The 20,736-nt window shown below is 41.7% G+C and overlaps 1 protein-coding gene across 4 annotated transcripts in view; it reads right to left on the reverse strand.

Moving 5' to 3' along the window:
- The window catches only part of Dis3l2 (DIS3 like 3'-5' exoribonuclease 2), a 363,987-nt gene extending 352,104 nt beyond the window's left edge, over window positions 1-11,883 (reverse strand). For 2 of the 4 annotated variants that reach the window (XM_038339065.2, XM_038339064.1), the window contains exon 1: window positions 11,822-11,883. The gene's annotated coding sequence lies outside the window, so the exon portion shown is untranslated. Of the gene's footprint in view, window positions 1-2,325; window positions 3,190-11,344; window positions 11,493-11,821 lie in introns of those variants that run through there. The other 2 variants (XM_038339061.2, XM_042055512.1) reach the window with 2 other exon arrangements.
- Between the last annotated feature and the right edge of the window lie 8,853 nt (window positions 11,884-20,736).

Below are 20,736 nucleotides of genomic sequence, written 5' to 3' on the forward strand. Positions count from 1 at the left end.
AGTCCATAAGATAATATACTATACTAAAATGGAAAGAGAGAAAAAATACAAAAAGAGACCATAGTATCAGCTGATAAAAGTGTAGGAGACAACGGATCTGGCAGTAGTATCCATGTTAAGCTAAACTGACCATGTCTGTGCCTGTGTAAGAAAATGTCTTTACTCTTGCAAACACTCACTGAAATATTTGGAGGTAATGGTTTATGCAGTTTACTCACAAGCATTTAAGGGGGGGAACTGTAGTGTGTGTGTGTGTGTGTGTGTGTGTGTGTGTGTGTGTGTGTACATAAGGAAAGGCACACAGAGCAGAAACAGAGAATAAATGTTGACCACAGGAGAATCCAAATGCATGCACGTGCACTTTGAGCATTTATACCAGATAAATGAATAATTACGTTTGCACATGAATGCTCAGAGCAGCTTCATTCAAATAGGCAAAAGCAGAACAACCCTTCAACAAAATGATCATGTGGCACAATACTACGCATCAATAAAAAGGTATGAACTACTGATACACACAACTGGAATGAAGTTCAAAGGGATGATACCAAGAAAAAGAAATCGCAGAAGTTATTTGCTCTGTGACTCCATTTATGTAGCACCCCTGAAATGACAAAAGTATAGAAAAGAGTTGAGTGGTGCCCAGGCTAGGGACGGGCACACATGGCTAAGGCTATTGAAGGGCAATGTGAGTGATCTTGGTGACAGATTCTTCTGCATCTCTAGTGTGGTAATGATCACACAAACCCACAGATGTACAGTTCACACACACACACTAGTGAGTACAAGTGAAACTGGATAAACACCAAGAGAGAGCACCAGCACATGGCAAAACAGGAAGAGAGTGGCTGAGATGTCCTCACTATGATAATCTACTACAGTGTCTATTGTTTCTTACAACCGTGACTGTCCAGGCAGCAAGATGTCTCTATCAATTCTAGAGTTTTGGAAGTTGCTTATAATGTACTTCCTGTTTACTTAGGTATTAATATACCCTTCTGGAGTCTTTGATGGAGATGAAGAATAGATAGTTACAATTATGGTTTTCCTTAGTTATGATAAAAGATAGAGCAGATATAAATATTGTAACAATTCTTCCTTGATACCTGTTTTTTATATGTAATTTTACTATTTTAAAATTAAAACCTCCCTTTTCATTTAGACAGAAATGGGGAGGTGATGTGAGATTCCCCTCTGTATGCTGCGATTACCATTAATGAATAAAGAAAACTGCTTTGAGTCTATAGCAGGGCAGAACAGAGCTAGGCAGGGAAAACTAAACTGAATGCTGGGAAAAAGAAGGCAAAGTCAGAGATATGTCAGGGAGTCTTCGCCAGAGACAGATGCCGGATGGAAACTTGCCGATAAGCCACAGCCATGTGGCGATACACAGATTAATAGAAATGGGTTCAATTAAGATATAAGAGTTAGCCAATAAGAAGCTAGAGCTGATAGGTCAAGCAGTTTCTGTGTGGTTATTTCAGGGCTGAGCAGCCAGGAACAACAAGCAGCCTACAACAACAGTGTCTGATTCTACAAATATCTCAAAACTAAAGGTTTAACTTAAACATGAACTTTAAGAAGAAAAAAGATTGCCAGGTGTGGTGGCACATGCCTTCAATCCCAGCATTGGAGAGGCAGAGGCAAGTGGCTCTCCATGAGTTCAAGATCTGCTTGGTCTACATAGTGAGTTCCAGGACAACAAGGACTACATAGAGCAGTGGTTCTCAACCTTCCTAATGCTGTGACCCTTTAATACAGTTCCTCATGTTATGGTAACCCCAACCATAAAATTATTTAATTGCTACTTCATAACTGTAATTTCTAGCTATTGTGAATCGTAATATAAACATAAATTTTTTCCGATGGTCTTTTGGGGGTTGCAACTTACAGATTGAGAACCATTAAGCAGGAAAAAAAAGTTAAAACAAAAAAAAAAATGGTATAAATAATGACTGGACTAAAGGCAGTCCAATTAGCTTAGGACAGAAAAAGGCTACCAACAGTTATGGTGCTTGTTATTCAATGACATTCTAAAGGAGTTAGCCATTGCTACATAAAAGGCAATACAAACAGCATTAAAAATGATCAATTACAAATGAGATCACTGTCTATTTGGGAAATCAAACACAATCACCAGAAAAATGATTTCAGTTATTCAGTAGTGTCCAAATACAAATAGCTGTTAAATTATTTTTGTGATGAAACTCTGGAAATTCAAAAACTTTATAGTAATCAACTGGAAAACTCAAGAACTCCATTAGTATTCTCTACCTTTTAAATCCTTGCATAGCTCACATACAATGTTTCCACTGACTGTAATACCTGTCTCTAGCAAGGGTCTCCAAAACAGCATTCTCCAGTACTCCCGCATGAGGGCATCTTCACTCTTCACAGATTTCCAGTTTTCAGTCTCTACTTCTTCCTTTGCTTGAGAAGTTAAAGATTCTAGAAGTAAAATTCAAAAATGGCTCCCATTCTCTCAAATCCTTAAGCATAGTCTTCCTACTTGGGATATTGGTTCCAAGAACCTCATCCAAAACCAAGTCCCTTATAATAAATAAGGTAATAGCTGCATCTATGCCCATCTGTCTATATACTTCAAACTATCATGGATGGGGAAGAGATGGCTCAGTCAATAAAGTACTCACCTTACAAGCACAAAGACTGAGTTCAACCCCCAGAACCCAAGTAAAAACACCAGACATACTAGTTGGCATTTGTAATCCCATCACAGGAGGCACAGACAGAGGATTCCTGAAGCTCACTGAACAGCCAGCCTAGCCTAATTGGTGAGTTCCAGGCCAGTAAGAGTCTCTATATCAAAGAAGATGGATAGCCTCCCTAAGCATGATACTGGAAGCTCTTGTCTTACCACCACACAACCATGAACATACGTACACATTCACAGAGAGAGAAATACATGCAAACACATGCATACATGCATGGGAAAGAATTATCTTTATATTCATTATAGTTTGCAATATGATGCAAATCCTATGTAAAAAGTATATCGACTGCAGAGTAAATGAGTATACACCTGTTCAGTGCAGATGTAAATCTAATGACTTTGATCTTCTGTCAGTTGAATCACTATGTACAGACCCCATGGAAACAGAGGACAATTGTACTTTAAACAAGCCTAAGTCAATTCTCAGAGGTGAGAATCTAAGGTTTCTTCCTTAGCTCAGAATCTTTATTCTTTTCCTGGGGCTTAGAATACTTTTCATCAACTCTGACTCTAACAGGGCATTCTTCCTCCGGCCTCAGAAACATCTATCTTTGTAAGACTTCTCTCTCTGATAAATTTCAGGTTCTCAGTCAATGAAGATCAGTGTATAACAGAACCCCATTTAATAGTCAAGAGTCACTCACATTAGCCCCAGTTTGAAACAACAGTGGTTTCTAAACCACTGCTACCCAGACCCACCCTGTTCCCTCAGGTAGCTGTACTGTCTACAGAAGCAAGGAAAGTGCTATGGTTGTGACCTTGACTATCTCCCAAAGAGTTATGTGTTAAAGGCATTAGCAGAATTTTTAAGAAGTGGGGCCCAGAAAAGGGTTTTATGTTATCGGTGACAAGGCCAGGTTACGGGATCCTGGCCTCTTTCCCCGTCTTCCCTTTGCTCTCTGGTCATGGCATATGCAATTTAGGTTTGCCATAAGCTCCCACCATGATGTGATGCCTCATCCGAGGCCCAAAGCAAGAGGGTTAGTTCATCATAGACTGGACCTCCAAAATTGTAAGCCAAAATTGTTAGTCATCTCAGATATTTTATTATAGTGACAGCTGACTAAGATAATATATGTTGAATAAAGTCCTAAACCTAAAGTATCTTGGCATGTGACCTTATTTACTTCTGCAGAAGTAATTAGTTAAGATGATGTCAAATAAGAATGCAGCATACCCAATGATTATTGCTTTGTAAAAAGGAAAAATATGAACACAGACACACTCCCAGAGATAACATCATGTGAAGGGGTGAAGACAAACATTAGATGATGTGTCTAAAAGCCAAAGAATGTCAAAGATTGCCAGCAACCTCCTGAAGCTAGGAGAGGGAGATGGAACAGATGCTTCACAGCCTTCAGGAGTCAATTCTGCCAACACCTGGATATCAGGCTTCTAGCTTCCAGGGCTTTGAACAGTAAATTTCTGTTGTGTAAGCCTTCAGTGGTATACTGGGCCTCCACATCCACAGGTTCTACCTTGGTGGATTCAACCAACACAGACTGAAAGAATCAAGAAAAATATGTTGAATATGCATAAACTTTTTCCTTGTCATTATCCCCTAACCAATATGATATAAGGATTTTGTTTGATATTATAACTAACCTAGAGGTGGTTAGTTACATCCACGTCTAGTTAGTACATATCAAAGAGGATATGCACAGGTCACACACAAATACACTGTTCCATATAATGGACTTAAGCATCAGTAGAATCATCTGGGTTCCTGCAGCTACAGAAACTCAGACAGGAATGGAAAGGTGGCTCAGAAGTTAAAAACACTGTTGCTCTTGCAACTGAACCTGAGTTCAGTTCCCAGCACCCACATAGTGGCTCACAGCTATCCATAACTCCAGTTCTAGAGGACCCATCACCCTCTTCTGACCTTCATGGACATCAAGCATGCAAGTGGTGAACATACATACACACAAGCAAACCCACACATACATAAATAATCTAGAATGGAAAAGAAAACGAGAGACGAGGAAATTAATCTACCACCATTACCAGGCTCAGGAGATCCAGTGAAAACCTCTCAATAACTTCTCCAAAATGACAAGAAAATCTAAATATATAGGACTTAAAATAGTCTATAGCAAGGCCTCATTATTAAAAACAGACTAAAGTCTAAATAATAAAAGAACTACTCTTTTGGATTAGCTTTTAAATAACCTTACTAATGGTCACTATAATATATTATATAATATATATATTAGAAGATGCTTAAATAGACAATAAACAAATGCAAATTTTTGTGTGTTGAAGGTGGTGCTTCAACAGATAAAAGATTTCTCACTAAATGATACTAAACAATAGCTATACAAGTGAGAAAAATGAATTTGATTTTTAGCTTCTGCCCTACTTCCCACCAAACCTGATAGTGACCAGGAAGAAAAGCAACAGATTTAAGTACAAAAGACTAAATTAGTTAAGTATTGAATACATGATCTACCATAAACAAATGCAAAGGCAAATATATTGTTTCCTGTCTTAAACTATTCCAAAGTGCAGAAGATGATGAAAAACTTGGGGCTCGGAAGATATTCTATCAACAAAATGTACATCACGCAAGCATGAGGACTTGAGTTCCAATCCCATGTGGGAAACAAAAAAAGCTAGATACAGCCGCGTGCATCTTAACCCTAGTGGAGTGGCAGAGATGTAAAGACCCCCAGAAGAGGGAGAGACCCTGCCTCAAACGATAAGGGAGAGTAGATGAAGAGATGGCTCTGCAGTAAAGAGCACTGGCTCCTCTTCTGAAGGACCTAGGTTTGGACCCAGCACCCATGTGAGGGGTCACAAAACCATCTACAACTCCAGTTATAGAGGATCTGACACCCTTTTCTAGCCTTCGCAGGCACTGCACACACCTGGTACATAAACATACACTCAGGCAAATAATTATCCATAAAAAATAAAACTAAAAAAATCTCTTAAAAATACGTATCTTTCAAAAATAGTAAGCATAGTATTTAATGATATAATTCAATAGCATTATCACTAAAGTTAGAATGTGAGTGCTGGGATTAAAGGTGTACACCACCACTGCCTGGAAATTTTTAAAACATTTTTAAATAACCTAAAAAATTGCAAATTCTGTTCTTGACCAAAAAGATTCAACATTAAAAAGAAACAGATCCTAAATTATTCACACCAAAAAAGTCAGTGTGCACAGTTCTAATCATGGCTTTAAAAAAAATAGCAAAAGTTCATATTGAAGATCAAATACAAGAAAAAAAACTAATTAAAAAGTAGTTAAGTCTACTTTTCTTTTCTTGAATCAAGGGTACAGTTTGCAAAACCAGGTGGCCTCAACCCCAGGACAGTCCTCCAGCCTCAGCCCCCAAGTGCTGAGAACCACCACACATAACCAAACAAACATTCTCCAAAGGAAAAAGTATCTATACTGAGATGAACTATGTGGTCCAAGTATAAAGAAAATACAAAGTTCAGGTTGCCTTACAAAGGAGAAGGAAGAGGTGGGATTAAGAGTGGCACAGAGCCTTCAATGGCAGTAATTTCCTTAAAAGCAGTACCTGTATTTGGGTATTCTGTCTGCTATTATGGATACCTTACACATATTATTTTGTAATTTCTCAGTTATAAATCTGTAACTTTAATAAGATTGTACATATAATGATACTCATGGTCTTAATTCTAGACTCAGTCTTTCACTACCAGGATGCCCTTCTAAGTAGCCACTTGCAGATCCGTGGGAACAGTGATGGGGGACAATAAGGGACAATGCACTCTCTAATCAAACACAAGCCTGTGATAATCACTTCAGATATCAGCAAGGATAATGCTTGCCTGAATATACCACAATAGGAAGATTTATAAAAGCATTTAGAAGCACTGCACGAAGAATGTTGTGATTTTAACAGTAAAATGTTTTCCATTAATTATTTTTAACTGACCAAAATTCAGTGAAACCCAGCTGAAACATCAGTTCTCAATTCTGAAATTAGAGCAAGTCTAATCCCACCCTTGCAATATCACTGTCAGTTCTGCATGTGGGGGGCAAGTGGCTGTGCACTCAAAGACAGCACCTCACATACTCCTCCCTACCAAGCAGAAAGAGAAAAAAATCCCAGCCAGGCCTGGGCTCTGCCCTCCACACTGAGCATTCCTTTCATTATTACAGTAGAAGGCCATACCATGGGGGCTAGAGAGATGTCTCTGTGGTTAAAAGAACTGGCTGCTCTTCCGGAGGACTCGTGTTCAATTCCCAGCACCCACAAGGCTGCAACCAGGATTCCACTCTTCTGGCATCTGAGGGCACTGCACACACATTGTGCACAGACATAGCAGCAGCAAAAACAGCACACACATAAAAATTTTTTATATGTTAATGAAAAAACACAGTTACCCAATGACCAATGACTCTATAGTTGAAGCTGGATTCTAATTTCCTATGATAGTGGAATATTCTTTGAGTATAGTAAATTGACTGCTGAGATAGTCAATAAATGAATTAGCATAAAGTATGCTGACTTCTTTGGAAGGAATTTTATGAAACAGATTCAAAACTTCTCATACAATAAACAATTCAATCACACGCACTAATAAAGTAACTAAGTAACAGTAAGAAAACACGCTATCAATCAATCAATAAACCTGTGAATTAATTATGTGTAAGACTGTACTAAGTAATGAAGGCAAATTTTAAAAGAAGCCTGCCCTGAATCAGACTCATACAGTAGCTAAGGACATACAAAAGACTGTTTTGAAGCCAGACATCAAAAAAAAAAAAACCCTTCTACAATTCAATCCAACTCCCTTGTCATCTGCTTTCCATAGTCACACCCAATCCAGCCAAATGCATTCCTGCTCTTCCAAGCCCATGCACTGCAGTACACATTCTCCTTGTCCCCAGCCGCCAACCCACCGCTGACCCCTCAGGTGCTTCTCTTACACTACAGGCCTGCAAAACTTCCTAACTTCCAAAGTGCATCCCAAATGCTTCCTGCATCCTTGGAAGTCTTTATAAACAGCATGAGCCTGTATGTGCTTTCCAATTCCCTACTCTAGCTCCTGTTATATTTCTAGACTTATCTGTCTTGCTGGAGTCAAGACATACAACTAAAAAACCTAAATTGAAAACTAAACCATTAGTTATCTGACCTTGACCAAATCAAACTACCCAATTTTCTTAAGCTTCAGTTCCTGAATATACAAAATAAGGAAATCATTACCCAGTGAGTACTCCTTACTTAATTAATAGGGGTGTGGGTTTAGGGGAGGGAATGTGAAGAAAAAATGGCGGGTGGAAGTGCCTCAGAATGACAACAAAGGCATGGAAATTGTAGCTATTAGAACTACATTCTATAGCCTTAAAGAGCCCGAGGAAAAGCTAACATATTAAGAAAACACAAGAAAAATATTCAAGGTCAATAAAAGGCATAACCAAAGTACAACCAAAAAGAAACAGGTATCATGAATACTTTAGCAAAAAAAAAAAGAAAAAACCACCTTCCCACACTACACCAGATATAAAAAATAATAAATACTAATCACAGTAGAAAAAATACCAATTGTATACAACCTGTAACAGAAAACTGAAGGAAAGGGACCATTTCCCAACTCACCAGAGCTCCCCACATTACTGGCCAAAAAAAAAGATAGAAAAAACCTCTTTCACCCTGGCTCTGTGAATAAAGCCCAAAGACTAGAAAGAAAAGCTATGTATTTATGAGCTGACAGCATTAAACTGACTGAGTGATGGGAGGACAGATATAGGCTTGTGCAACATTCACTTAAAATATACAAAGTGGCCAACACTATGACAATGGAGACTAGAACAGTGGTTGCCAAAAGAAGGCAAGAAGAGAATGAATTGTTCTAGAGATCTGTTACATTTCGCTCAGCAATTACCACCACTGACCTATACACTTAAAAATGACTAGGACTAGCCAGGTAGTTGTGGCCCAGTCTGGAGGCAGAGGCAGGCAAACCTTTTTGAGTTCGAGGCCAGCCTGGTCTACAAAGCAAATTCCAGGACAGGCTCCAAAGTTACAGAAAAACCCTGTCTCGAGAAAGGGGGTTCTGAGGGAGGACGACTAGGACTGTGTGGAAGGATGCATGCACTTGAAGGCCAGGAAGTCAGCCTTTGATGTTAATTCCTCAGAAGCTGGCTGCCTTGGTTCTCATTTGGGAGGGGTTGGTTGCTTTGTTTTGTTCTGAGATAGCCTCTCTCTGGGTCCTAGGGCTCATAGATTAGGCTTGACCTGCAAGCCCAGGATCCTCTGTCTCCTCAGCACTATTATTACATGGGTGCTGGGTATACAGAACTCAGGTCCCAGTGTGCTGCAAACACTTTACCAACTAAGCTAATTCTTCCAGCCTGACAGTAAGTTTCATATTATGTGATTTGCTACTTTTTTTTAAAGGAATTTAAAAAAAAAAAAAAAAAAAAAAAAAAAAAAACACGAAAACTGGTTCCCAAGCAGCAACTGACCCCAATGGCCTATTTTAATCCCTAAAATTTTTTTCCTCCAAATAAAAGAAAAATGAGTACATCTTTCTAGTGGGACATAGAAGCTTCTCCAACTAAAATACAGCATGAGGGAGGGGCAATGGCTCAGTAGGTAAATGCACTTACCACAAGCCTGACGACCTGAGTCAACCGAGTCAACCCACAGGACCCATTTGGTAGGAGAGACTCCCACCTGTTGCTCAGAGACCTCCCCACAAACACAGACATACACACACACACACACACACACACACACACACACTTGAATTTAGAATTTTTTTAAATTAAAATTTACAAAATGAAGCATAGGGAGCAAGTTAAAAAGAAGGGCTGAGTACACAATTCAAATGCTAACTGGTGGCAGAAACACAAAGCAGACTATTCAGACACAAACATACTGTGTCATCCCCACCCGACACACAGCCTAAGTTCCTAAGTAAGACCTTCATAGAGGCTTCTCTTTATTCAAAGCACAAAGAAAAATTCAGCTTGCCTACAAGGCCAGCACAATCTGGCCCCACTCCACTTCTCCAGCTTTCTGTCCTACCAGATTATTCCACATGCCTTCAGGTCCCTTCTTGTGTACCTGTGTCCCCTTCCTCTCCTGCCTCCCTGCCATCACAGGGTCTCTGCTCTGCTAGCCAGTCTCACTTCTTTCCTGTGCATCCTGAATATCTCTATTCATAAAATCTCATTTGTAACTCTCTTAATACATCACAACTGCATCTTAACATCTGTGTGGTTACTGGATTATCATCTGCTGAAAACAGGGATCATGCCTGCATTTATTCTCAACTCCACAGTCAAGCAGTGAGCGGTACCAGGTGGACACTCCTGTATCTGCTTAATAACTAGGTTAAACAATATAATATCTACGAGAAAACAATAAAACATCCTAAATGGTCTTAAGAGTTTATCCGCCTTCATAATTGTATCTTTGGTGGCTCTGCAAAGCAATAGCTTAAAAACCTTATCTGAACTGCTAATGTCCTTCTACAGCTTAAGTCAACTGCTAATCATCAAAGACTGATAAGCTAACCATACACCACACACACACACACACACACACACACACGGACACGAACACGGACACACAGACACCCATACACAGACACACATGGGCACACCACAGATAAAACATAATAATTGGTTGCTAAGTAACCATTGTTTCTGTTGTCTCCTGACACAGTGCCTACTACAAATGAAATACTCAAGAATATCAGTCAAATAAAAAACAAAATTTCACAAGACTCTTAAGTGCCTCTTAAGCAGTAACTTACTTAAACTGTTGTGTTTTGCATAAATATGAGACCCACTGCAGAAGCAGAGGCTCTCTAAGGAACAAAGCACCTGTTTGAGATCTCAAACGGGGAAAAACACCAGAGATTTGTACGTGGTATGTTTTGAAAGAAATGGATCAGAATCAAATGACTTTAGAATTTTAAATATGAACTAAAGAATACCATATGGAAATGTTTTCCAAACCCTAAGGAATATAAGAACTTATTTAGTTCGTTCAGTCCCTCCAATATCTACAAATCAAAGCCTATCTATACTTTGGAGGCAAGTCAACTATTATGTCATCCATCAACATATCCCTGAAAACACCAGTCCTTTCTCCACCCTCTAACCTACTAGACAGCACTTAACGCGAACCACATAGATTGTAGTTAACCAGTGTCGTCTCACTGCTTTCCCAGCGGGGCAATGAGGACAATCTTGATGTCTTCTAAAAGTCATTTCAAGCGCATTAACGCTACTGGTGCTTAATACTAAGTGAAATGAAATGATAGTTTTGAATAGTGGATCTTAGTAAGTTTCTGCATTTTATCCCTAAATAATTCCACAAACTGTGCACACTTCTGTTTTCACCCATCATCGTTATATTAAGTGCAATCAGTAGTTACCAACAACATCTCAAGTTTTCTTAGGACCACTTGTCCTGACTCAAAGGAGGTTTTCAGCGCCACTGTATCTTCCGAAGGGGACATAGAGCTATGTTAACACCTGCCCCCACTTCAACTTAGTAAATTTTACTTGAAATGTTTCTCAAGATAAGTCCAGTTCCTTCAATAGGAAAAAAAGGTTCCTCCTGCATAAAACTGGAAGCGACAACATCTACGACACGATATACTAACCACGACTCATTCATAACTGGAAAGCTAACTCCCGGAGAAACTGTGGGTTCAGAGTGTGCAATGAAATGAGTCTCTACGGCCCGGGGAATGGATAAAGTGTTATCACTTTGGAAAGCTCCGGCTATCGGCAAGCGCGGCGGCTCAGCACTCCCGAGGCGCCGCAAGCCTGTCAGGCTCCATCGAGACCCACGAGAACACAGTCCCCAGGTGACCCGAGCCTCGGGAAGCTGCGCCTTCCCAGCCACCGGCTCCAATCCCATCTCCCTCCTCACGCACTCAACTGCGCTACAAAAGGAAGGACCCGCGGGCCGTGAGGGGCCCGAGGCCAGGCCGGAGCCGTCGTGCGGCGACCGAAGGAACCGGAGTCGGGCGCCCCGTGAGGCGAGGACGCACGGCCCAGGCCGCGGAGCGCGGCGCTGCGGGAAGGCCAGGCCCGGCGGCCGGGGCGTGCGCAGGGGGAGGGGGCAAGAGCCTCACCGTCGCTCCCCGGAGGCCGGCGCCGTCGCGGACCCGCAGTTGCTAGGGAGAATGCGCTTCCGGGTCACGAGCGAGCGTTCCAATTGAGCGACGGTGGCCGGGTGGGGCCAAGAGCGAAGCGCAGGGCGAGTGGGCGGTGGAGGCGGTGGTCCCTGCGGCGGCGCCAGGAGATTGAGCGAGGGGCGTGGATCATCCCGGGTGGGCAGCTTCCAACTGGGAGACGACAACCGAGCCTCCTTTCTGCCCGGGGTTTCTCTCGCAGGATCTGGGTCCTGAAACCCCCAATTTAGCCAGTGTCACATTGCAGGTGCTACCAGGCTTAAGGATGCTCTGGGCTTCCTGTCCTCGCTGGTAGAACAACGCTAGCGCCTTCCTTGTTACCCTCTCTTACTCATCCGTCCATTGTCCCATCACTCCTTCACTGGACATCTGTTCAGGGATAAGTGCATTGTTGGCACGTGGGGTACAGAGCTGTGTAACACGGGCAAGTCTGTACCCTAGAATGTGCAGGCTGGTGACCAAAGAGGTAACAAGTGTCTAACTCGCTGAGATGAGTGGAGAAGCTGTGAAGCCTGCGTGAGAACGCCCGGCCTAGGCACAAGCAGGGAACAGCATAGAGGCCTCAACCAAGCGGAGGGGGAGGGAAGTGTTTCAAACCATGAGAGGCAATGTGGTGTCAAGCCCGCCCAAAGGCAGCACGGCCTGACCAGAGAAGTGTGTCAAGAATTGCTAATAGAAAGGGATGGAGGCTAGACCATAACGACTCTGTGAACCAAAGAGGAGGAACCCCCAAAGAGCGCCCAGGGAAACATGAGGACATATGTCAGTGAGGGGCTGGTCACTCGTTGTCAACATCTGTGGAGATCATGTGTCCAGTGGTGCCCATAAAATAATCAAAACTCAAGAATACAATGTCAAAATAGAAGGTGCTAGAATGGGACCCACTTCTGGTGAAGGAGGCAGTTACATTATTCTACATGTTGAATCAAAAAAAGCAGAGCTAGCAAACTTCCGGATTTCTTAATGCTTTAAAAAGCCCCACTTTGGTATAACTTACATTTGTGTTTAAGGAATGAATCCGAGGATCCTTTGTTTTGTTTTGGGTTTTTTTTTTTTTTTTTTTTGTTTTTTTTTTTTTTTTTTTTTTTTTTTAGCTTTCTCTCATATCCTTCCAGAACCCTCAGCCAAACTTCCATGTAAGCAAAACTTGTCTATTCAAACTTCAGAGAGTAGATAGCAAGGATTTGAGGGTCATGAATAGCAAGCAGGCTAGTGAATGAGAAAACACAGAAGAGACCGAGAACAAAGGGTTGAAACAATAAAATATGGGATGGGAGGGGGCTAGAAATGGAAAGTGAGGCTAAGAAAACCAAAACTAAACTCAAGAACAGAATTTTGAGGACACGAACAAAGAAAGGAGAGCCAAGATCACTAGATCATCCAAGACCTCATTTTGACTGAGCATGTGGCAGAAAGTGTGGTAACTGGTGTAAATGTCACAGGGCAGTATGATGGGCATTCTACCATGACCTCTGAGTGGAGTAAGCTTGGCTTCCTCGTGTGAGCTGAAGGAAGACCACAGCACACTTTGGAGCGAACCTGGGCTAAGAGGCTTGCTCCACACGCCTAGGTCCAGCTCATGTACCTTCCTCAAGAATGTAAACTCTTCTGAAGGATTTAGAAATAATGGTTTTCTCTGGAAACCTAAACATTTATTCCTGGTTGATTTAACCAGCTGTCTATGAAATTAAATCAATTAATTTTTTTTTAAATGTGTAACTGAAGAACATAGGAACCCACAAGGTACGGGCAAGAGGGCTGTCTTCATCCATTCTGACTTCTGTGTCAGAATGCCATAGACTGAGTAGTCTATGAGTAGACTTCCCTAGAGACTGGGAAATACAGAATCAAGGCACCAACCTCCTCAGTGTTTGATGTAGACCCACTTCCTGACTTAGAGTCAGCAATCTGCTCAATGCATCCCCACAAGGCAGAAAAGACAAGGGAGTTCTCTAAAGTCTATTATAAGGAGACTATCCCACCCATGAAGACTTTGGTGCCCATGACCTAATCACCTACCAATGACTCTACCTCCTAATACTATCCCACAAGGTATTGGGAAGGTGGGGAAGGAAACAGATATTAATTCTACGCCAAAGGCCTAGGATCAAGTCAAGACCAGTAAGTTGTTATGGTTTAGTAAAAAGTAAGCTACATCGGTTGTTTGGTGAATAAAAGGTGTAGGCCAACTTATGATCTAGAAATGAGAAGGCCAAAATGCATGAGTTGATGAGGTCTGATTTGCATATACCTTGTGGTGTATTCTATTGAAGGGTCAGGTGATACACTGGGCTCCATTTAGTTGGGTTTCTGTGGAATGCCAGTGGTGTCAAAAGAGATGGGAACTTAGCGTTATTATGAAAGGCCTTTTTTATTCTGCACTTCGACATGATAAGCTTCATCTATGTTTGGCCTCTGGATGACTGATGGCCCATCAGTGATGCAAAATGCTTTGAGAAATGTGTCCCGAGACCCAGCACAAGAACAGGCCCACAACTGCCACACCCTTCTGGAACATGACAAGTGCCATCTACAGCCTCTGAAAGCACACAGTTTGACTTTAGGAGCATTGTATCTGCATCTTGGTCAGTCTTGTCTGCTGTAGCAAAGGAGCACAGGGACCTTGAGCAACCGAATTTATACAGTTACCAAAGTTGCAGACTCTAAGATCAAGGCATTGGCAGATGGTTTGATCAGGACTGACTTCCTGTTTCTCGTCTTGTCCTGATCAGACAGGAAAAGAGTTAATTAACTTTCTAGCTTCTCGTAAAAATACCAATCCCATTCTTGAAGACTTCGCCCTTATGACCCAATCACGTCCCAAAGGCCCCACCTCCTGCTATACTGGAACTGGTTTTCAGAATATGAATTTGAAAGGGCATAAACCTGCAACCCCCAAATCTGCTATTTAATCCCCAACTCACTGGTGAGTTATGGAGTTCCAGAGAGCTGCTGTTGTCCCAGGACTTCCCAGGCCGAGTTCCTCTTGATTCCCAAGCACCGCTTCCTCTGTCCAGGACTCTGTGTTAACATCCACCCAGGCCTAGAGGGTCCCTGACTGTACTTGCCCTGCCACCTCATTCTTAGACAGTCTGCCATCAGGTGGTCCTGGAAGTTGTCTCTTTCTCCTCGCCCAATTCTGTTACCATCAAAGACAGTGGAAAGAGTAGTTACTAAGCAACTTGGGATCAATTAAAAAAAAAAGTGTTGCAACCTCAAAGATGAACCCAGGTGATAAAGGCAGGGTGTGCGTATGAATGTGTGGGAGTAAGTGTGTGAGAAAACAGTGCAGTGACCAAAGCAAACACCACCGGAGCTTCAAGGAGATAAAGCAGAGTAAGCCCGTACAGCAGCATGAGTCAGCCGTGCAGATGCTGACTTCATCACACGGGAAGTAAAGGATCATGAAAGGAGCATGAAACGGGGGTTGGGGGGGACTGAAAACATTCCAAGGAGAAAAGTAGAGCTGTGCTTGCTGGCCAGGAGGGATTTGGGGAGACTTCAGATCATGATGACCATATAAGTGGGCTGAGAGCACGGGCCAAGGTCATGCGGGTGAGCAGTGTGAAGATGTGAAGTCTCAACGTCTCAACACCTGGTCCAGAGTCCTCACATCAGCACCGGACCACTGTTTCCGACTGGAGGTCTCACTTGCGTTCTGGCTTTGTTCTCAATTTACTTTAAATTTATATTATTGTTTTTTTTTTCTTTCTAGTATTGGGTTTCTCTTTCCCTTAACTTTTAGAATACAAATCCTATTAAAACATTCCTTTCTTTAAAAAAAAAAAAAAATCTCGAGTCTTATTTCTTTACTATCGGGTTCTTTTTTTATTTTATCATTCCCATTTAAAATTTTGCCAGAGAGCTGGCTCAGAAGATAAGAGCACTGGTTGCTCTTCCAGAGGACCCAAATTCTTAGCACTCAGGATGTGTCTCACAACTGTCTGAAGCTCCAGTCCCATGTGGATCTGACGCCCTCTTCTGACCTCTAAGGGTACTGCATACACATGGTGAGACATACATGCAGGCAATATACCCACACATAAGATAAAAAAATAAAATAAAAAGCTAATAAATATAATTTTCAGCTTCTAACTATTTAACTACCAACTTATCATATTTTTAATTTTTGAAGTGTGTGTGTGTGTGTGTGTGTGTGTGTGTTGTAAGAAGAAAGTTTCAGGAGCTGGTTCTCTCCTTCCACCTTGTTGAAACAAGTTCTCTTATTTTTGAATGATGTTTCACACTCTAGGCCAGCTGACCTGCAAGTTGGCTGATGCTCCTGTCTATCTCCTGTAAACAGAGGCTGGCTGCTCGTTTGTTTCCCAGCTGCCCAGACCCGAATAATCACACAGAAACTGTATTAATTCCAACACAGTTTGGCCAGTGGTTCATTCATATTTCTAGCTAGCTCTTGCATCCTAAATTAACCCATTTCTGTTCATCTGTGTATCAACACGAGGCTGTGGCTTACTGCTAAGGGTCCGGCATCTGTCTCCTTCAGCAGCTACATGGTGTCTCTTTGACTCTGCCTACTTTCTCTATCTCTGTTCTGACTTCCCACCTGGCTTTGCTCTGCTAAGCCATTGGCCCAAACAACTTTATTCATCAACCAATAAAAGCAACATACATATGGTATCTCACATCAACGTTCCATCCCACTGTAGAAATGCTAGGATTACAGATGTTCATTTTACACCTTTTCACATGGGTTCCCGGGATAAAACTCAAGTGGTAAGGCTTGCACCTGAAACCCAATTTTCTCATAATTTGTTTGGTATGTTGTTCTTTTTAGACAGTCTCTTATTGTTTTTTAATTGCTTCTTAGTGTCACACTTCTTTTTTTTATTTCATGTACAATACTTTAAGTGTAGATTTTAGAACTAGGCTACACAGTGAGACCTAGTCCCAGAACAAAAGGCCTTCATTTTGACTCTCTCTCTCAACACCCTGTTTTATCTTTCTCCTGTCTCTCTCTCTTACACGTCTCTTTCCATTCTGAATGTTCTCTTTCAATCACAGGCCAGTCTCACCAGCTCCAAGTGGCACCTAATAACTGTTGCACTTGAAAGAGAGAATAACATAAAATCCACAAACCCCAGACTGTTATTGGGGACTTCACAGCAGAGAAAGAGCTGCATCAAGCAAGTTTTTACTTTTCTTATATACTTTGCCACTGCCAGATCCTGGCTCCATCTGGAGATAATTTAACAAAAGGGAGCTTGTTGAGGGGCAGAGTCATTGGCACGGCAACACAATCTAACAGCCCTTAAAGCAAGGGGAGCAAAAGTTCTGGGTTAAAGCCAACTCCCCTATTCACTCACTGGGAGCTACTTATTCCTGTGTTGCCTTGGATGAGTTATTCAACATCTCTGAGTCTCCGTTTTCCTTCCTTGTAGAACGTGGATAATTATGGTAAAATATCTCATGTTATTCTAAAAGATTTAAGTGAGCTGATAGATGCAAAACATTTATAATGGTGCCTGGAACATAACAAATATACTGTTATCATTTAATAAAAAGCTATTCTAAAAGGTGGCCTCGCGCAGGAATGTAAAATGACTATGTGTCTTATGGATCACCTAACACCCTAACAACAGGGTCAGCATTTACAACTCTGTAGCAGACCACAGAGTTTGCCAAACCATTTTTGGCACCTTGAACAAATGGATCACCAGCTGCTTTGTGATCTCTTACCCAGAAAGTCTTGCAGGGAGTGAGTGTCATCAAGCACATATGGCATGGTGGCAAAGAGGGAAAATGTAAATGAGGAATTAATCTCTCTTTCCATTCATCATGCTATGTCTTGACCTTATAGAATTTTTTGTTTGTTTGATTGGTTGGTTTTTGTTTGTTTGTTTGTTTTTTTTTTTTAGTTTTTAGTTTTTCAAGACAGGGTTTCTCTGTGTAGCTTTGGAGCCTGTCCTAGAACTCGCTCTCTAGACAAGGCTGGCCTCTAACTCACAGAGATTCATTTGTCTCTGCCTCTTGAGTGCTGGGATTAAAGGCGTTCCACACCCCCACACCGGTGATCTTCTAGAATTCTACACAGAAGACATTTGATTGTCCAAAGTAAGCCTCTGAATTGGGTTAGGGACCAAGTAAACTGGACCAGGGAAACAAACTCACCCAGTAGTATCACTACGCAGGACTAAAATGTCTTAAGGATGAGGGTGCATATGAGTATTCTTAGGGAAGGGGACGTAAGAGTGTAGGGAGGAAGAAATGATAACTTCATCCAGAACAGCCTGGCCTCTCCACAGATACGCACATCTTAGCATGAAGAGCAGGAATATAATGTTCAGGCATGATGAAAATGTAATGAGCATATATTAAAATATCTTACTGGGGGGGCAGCGAGATAGCTCAATCGGTTAAAAAGCCCTCTCCACCAAGCCTACAGCCTGACTTTGATAATCAAGGTCCACACAGTGGAAAGAGTGAACCACTTTCTACAGGTTATCCTCTGACATGCATGACACATGTGTGCACCCAAGTATACACATGTGTGCGTGTGTGCATGCGCATGCACACACACACACATGCAAACCAAGTAATTTTCTTTTGTTTTAGCTGAGGAAATTTTTCATAGCAAACCAAATTAATTTCATTGAGGAGTGTTTGTAGAAGTAAGTTTTTAAAAACTTTGATGTATGTATAGGAAACAAATGCTTTTGAGTTAAAATATGTATGAGAATGAACAAGGGATATTTTAGTTTAGATAATTGAAGACAGTGAGCAAAACTCCAGGAAATTAGGTTCAGAAATGTTACATTTGATCTCTAAATGAATCTCAAAAACAGCATATATTAGAAACCCTGTGTTAAGCTTAAAAGGAAGCCAAGAATTTTATGAACTGAGAAAATATCAGATAACACAATTACAACAATTATAAGATTACATGTAAATGGACTAAATTCTCCTACTTAAAAAAACGGAATCACAGACTGAATTTAAAAACAAAATTCACGTCTATGCATCTTATAAAATACATATTTCAAAAAAGGAGAGAAGGAATGGAAACTTGGCTCAGATAAACTACACTTATACAAAAGCAATCAACACTTGTGCCAGCTTGACTGACGAAGCTATCTTCCTCCCAGAATTCCAGCGCATCTCAGCATGCACACAATACCAGAGGGAGGACCATATGGTGGTCAATGTGCAGGAGAAGCTACCCCCAGGGGAGAATTCCTTCTTCAGCCAAAGCCAGAAAGAGGACCAAAGACAACAGGTTACCTGTGCTTTGTGCAGCGGGGAAACTGGAAGGAATGGGTTGCTTACAGTGTATGCCCTGCCCTGCGGGTTCTTGACAGAAGGAGCGCCAGCAGGGGAAGGGTGCTGCTGGAGCATGTTGGCATCAGCTCCCAACAATACCCCATTCATGAGCCTCAAACACAGGCTTTGCCCCATCTCCGCTGAAGAATCGCTAGCAAGTCCGTACACCTCAAGGCCTCAGCTTCTTCCACTGCAGAAAGCCATGGGAGAGACAGTCCAAAGAACAAACTGGGATATGAGAGTTCTCCCCCAAAATAACTATCATTATTCCAGTAACAATTATCCCATTACAAAACTTAATTAGTTTTGAAAACAAAGATATTCTTATTAGACTGTATCAAGACTCAGAAACATTCACCCTCCGTTAGACTACAATACAATAAAATTAGAGAAAATACCAGAATGCCATGTGATCCTACGTGACAAGATAGAAGTGAAAGAAAGTCTAGAAGGGAGCACCTGAGTCACAAGGCTGCAATGTATGTCTCCATATTTTAAAAACAAAAATGATAGCAGCAACACAGTTAAAGCTGTGTTGGAGAAATGTTTATATATTTAAATACTAGAGCAACAAAGAAAAGAACAAAACAATGGGCTCTACATCTAAACGACACAAATTTAAAGAAAGAGTAATAGATATAAAATTGAACAGATTAGAAGAGACTGCAAAATGAGATTTAAAACTTCATTACAGACAGCAAGAGCACAATGGCGCACGCCTTTAATCCTAGCATTTGAAAGGCAGAGGCAAGCAGATCTCTACGAGTTCAAGGACAGCCTGGTCTTCCTCGTGAGTTCTAAGACAGTCCAAGCTGTTTAGTGAGGCCTTGTCTCAAACAAACAAACAAACAAACAAACAAGTAACAACACTTCATTACAGAGGGTTCCTGCTGCCTGGCAATCCCTGAAAGTTGCCGTGATGTTCAGCTGGGTCTGCCCACCTGTCTAAGTTTGCAACTTTCCCTTTTCCTGTTTCCTGTCTCTTTCAGATGCTGACCAAAGCCCAAGAATGCTTTTCTTGGTGCTCTGGTTTCTTCACCCTTTCTCTAAAGCTCCCCTCCCCCAACATGTGTCTGTCAGCCATGTGGCTGGCCTATAAGCCCACCTATCTCCAATGACATGATGTTTTTCCTTCCCTTTCTATGAAACTGAAGAAGAAACTAAAAACACCCGTTTATGTTTACCACCACCCAGAGATAGCAGACTGACAGGGGCAGACAGACAGGGATGCTAATCTTGATTAACAGTATTTAAAGTCACCTAGGAGACAAACCTCCCCCCCACCACCACCAGGCATATCTGCGAGGGTGCTTCAGAGAGGAGTCATCTTGAATGTGGGTGGCACCATTCTAGGGGCTGTGGTCTCCCTCAGAATAAGAAGTTGTGGAGGTGGGGTGGGGGCTGGGCACCAGCATTCATCTCTCTGCTTCCTGACTATGGATGTGATGTGACCAGCTGCCCCAGGCTCCTGCTGCCCTGCCTTCCCCATGGATGCCCTACAACTATGAGCAAAAACAAACCCTGCCTTCCCTCACCTGCTTTTATCACTCCAAAGAGAAAAGTAGCTAACATACAGA

The sequence above is a fragment of the Arvicola amphibius genome, chromosome 8 (assembly GCF_903992535.2).
Source record: "Arvicola amphibius chromosome 8, mArvAmp1.2, whole genome shotgun sequence".
Lineage (NCBI taxonomy): Eukaryota > Metazoa > Chordata > Mammalia > Rodentia > Cricetidae > Arvicola > Arvicola amphibius.